Below are 3,526 nucleotides of genomic sequence, written 5' to 3'. Positions count from 1 at the left end.
CTAAAGCATCCTTGATTGTAGCAACTCGAGGTTTGAATTTGTTCTTCAGTTCCTTGAGCTTAAGAAATGCTGAATGAGTTTGGCCCTTTTCATTTTCCAAGTCTAGCTCCTCACCGGGCGGCAGAAGTCCAGGCCAGGCAATAGAGAAGCTATTCGCGGCAATAGCTTCTGACACGCCTACAGGTACAAAGTCCCAAGGTGGAGCCAAAATCGGTCCAGAGGCGCAGAGGGGAGACTGCGGGACATGCCACCGGGGAGCCTGGAAGCCCTGCGGGCAGAAGTCCAGGCCAGGCAATAGAGAAGCGACTCGCAACAATAGCCCTCGGGCCAATAAGAAAAATACAATCTCTACAGGACACATCACCCTTCGCAGACAGTACAACTAAAGAGACACTGGACACAGCATAAAAAAATTTTCAGCAGTTGATGTGTTCGGAATCACAGAAGCGAAGAAAGCTTCAGATACAAGCTGTCAGATCATGGGTCGGACAATGAAAGATAAATTCTGAAGGGATTTGGTAGAAGTGAATGGGTATCCTGGTGGAGGGTGGAGCTGGGAAATAAGTGGGTCAAGGCACTGGGCTAAGGGCAGGGACACTCCACAGTGAGGGATTTATCTTTCACTGCTCCACATATTGCTTGTCTGTCAGATACTCCTCTAAATCTAAACATTCAGATTAAGACAGACTAGGAAGAAGGATTGGCCATCCACTTCTGAAATAGCAGGCCTCTGAAAACCCTATGTACAACAGAACACATGTAGATAACAGAAAGAGCAACTGAGGTTGAGCTTTCAAGTATGGAAATACAAAGGAAGAGAAACAGTTGTAAGCAGACACTAGTGATCGGAACATGGAATGTGAGAACCATGAATGTAGGAAAATTAGAAATTGTTAAGGAAGAAATGGAACACATAAATATTGACATACTAGGCATTGGAGAGATGAGATGGACTGGCATGGGGCATTTTGAGTCAGATGATCATATGATATCTTACTCCGGATGAATCTTCAGTAGAATCTGTATTTGTATTGAATTTGTGTTAGAATTTTGTAAATAAACTAATGAAAAGGAAAAAAATGTCTATATTTTGTTAGATCTCCTTTTTTGGGGAATAATAGTAATTATTCCAGTCAGTTGGCCCGGTAGCTGTCCTCCAGATTTCTTTCTTTTTTTAAAAAAAAATTATTTTATACTTATTTATATATAAAATTCATGTACATTGTTTTTCACACTTGGCCTTTCCCCTTTCCTTTACCAGTTCCTCCCTCCACCCATCAAATTGTGCAATCCTTTGTTTAAGCACACCCCTCCCCTCCTTGGATCCTCATACACACTTTACAATAAAGTATAAATACAGTATTTGTGTTTTTGAGACTGAGTTAGTTCACTTAGCATAATGCTCTTCAGTCCCTTTCAGGTTTGGTAGTAATTTACAAAAATCATTGCTCTTATGTGAATTACTATGCAGCATCCAGATTTCTTTTTATTTTAAATTTTCTAATTTTTTAAAAAAATATCATTCTTTTTTTCATATTTCTTCCCTCTCCCTTCATTTTGCAATACACCTTTTATTCCAGATTGTTGTCATATATATAATGCCCAGTAATATATTCCTTTCCCCCCCAATATCCATAAGCACTTTATTACAGATCTGGGAGAACAGCAAGTTCTCCTCAAAAATGAATATATTACTTTTAAACAGTTATTTCCCTCCTCTGTTCCAATGCAATGTACATTATTTACTCCTTCTTTCCTATCTCAGTCACAAAAGGACAAATACTGTCCTTTTAAGCAGTTATTTCCCTCCTCTGTTCCAATGCAATGTACATTATTTACTCCTTCTTTCCTATCTCAGTCACAAAAGGACAAATACTGTCCTTTTAAGCAGTTATTTCCCTCCTCTGTTCTAATGTAGTGTTCATTATCTATCCATTTTTTCCCTTTCCCCCTCACCACACCACATCAGTCCTGTTTTATAACAATGGTGTTATGCAATATTCATCCTTTTTTGACTGAGACATTTCACTCAGCATAGTATCTTCTATTGCCACCTAAGCTGTGTAATGTTTTATGAGCTCATTGTTTTTCAGTGTTGCATAGTATTTCATTGTGCACTATAGTTTTTTCCTATCCGTTTATTCATTGACGGATACTTGGGTTGCTTGTAATTCTTTGCTATTGTGTGCATACATCTGTTTTAGTGATGACTGATTTCTTTAGGGTATATTGCTAGTAGTGGAATTGCTGAGTCAAATAGTATTTCTATTTCTAACTTTTTGAGAAAGCTCCAGACCTCCTTATTTCACACTCTTACCAGCTTCCAATAAGGGTTCCAATCTCTCCACAACCTTGCCAATAATTGTTGTTTGTTGACTTGTTGAATTTTGTAATTGTTACTGGGGTGAGATGATGTCTCATAATTGATTTGATTTGTATCTCTCTGATAGCCAGACATTTTGGACATTTTTTTCCGTGTGTTTGTTTACCATCTGAAGGTCTTCTTTAGTGAAGTGTCTATTCATATCCTGTGCCCATTTTCCAACTGGCTTCTTTATTCCTTCAGATTTCTTGATACAGTCTGGTAAGCACGAACAGGGTTGCATCTCTTTGTTAGAATATATCCATTGGTGTTTTAATTATTATGTATAAATTTTAAACATTTGTTTCTGAATCTCCTATGTTCATCATAAATTCATGTTGCCACACATCTCTAACACCCTTATCTTTGTAACTTCCACCCATCTTAATAATTAAGTGACATTACCACACGCTAACAGTTACTCAATAACATAACCCCTCATTTTTTTTGCTGTTAGTTTGTTTCTCTTTGGCATGGTTTTATAGTGAAATCTGTTTTCTAGAAATTTGTTACATTTTAAACTTTATTTGAAAAATAATTTAAGATTTTATCAGTGAATATATGTTCATCCCTCCCCACAAAGAGTCAAGTAGGACGAAAAAGGTTATCATGAACCACAGTATTTTCCTGCCCTGACTTTTCCAACCTTTCCATCTGCTCTTTCAAAGCAAATATTAACACTTCTCTTAGCTCTTCCTTCTGGTTTAAAAACCCTTACTACCACTGAGTTGGAGCCGACTTATAGCTGATCATCCATTGGATATAGATGGTATACCAATTGACTTATTTAAACTAACAGATGCTGCTGCCCTAGATGTGCTCACCAAGTTGTGTCAAGAAATCTATAGGACAACCACTTGGCCAACTAACTGGAAGAGATCTATATTTGTTCCCATTCCAATAAAAGGTGATCCAACAGAATGTGGACATTATCGAACAATATCATTGATATCACAAGCAAGCTAGATTCTACTGAAGATTATCCAGAAATTACTGGAGCAGCAAGCACTTCAAAAGAAAACTGCTGGAAGTGCAGGCTGGGTTTAGAAGGGGTACTAGGGATGTTCTAGCTAATGTTAGATGGATCTTGGCTGAAAGCAGGGAGTACCAGAGGAATATATATCTGTGTTTCATTGATTATGCAAAGGAGTTTGACTGTGTGGA

The sequence above is a fragment of the Elephantulus edwardii genome, unplaced genomic scaffold, assembly GCF_000299155.1.
Source record: "Elephantulus edwardii isolate Elephantulus edwardi_28Jun2011 unplaced genomic scaffold, EleEdw1.0 scaffold00152, whole genome shotgun sequence".
Lineage (NCBI taxonomy): Eukaryota > Metazoa > Chordata > Mammalia > Macroscelidea > Macroscelididae > Elephantulus > Elephantulus edwardii.
Note: the sequence above shows the minus strand (reverse complement) of the source record.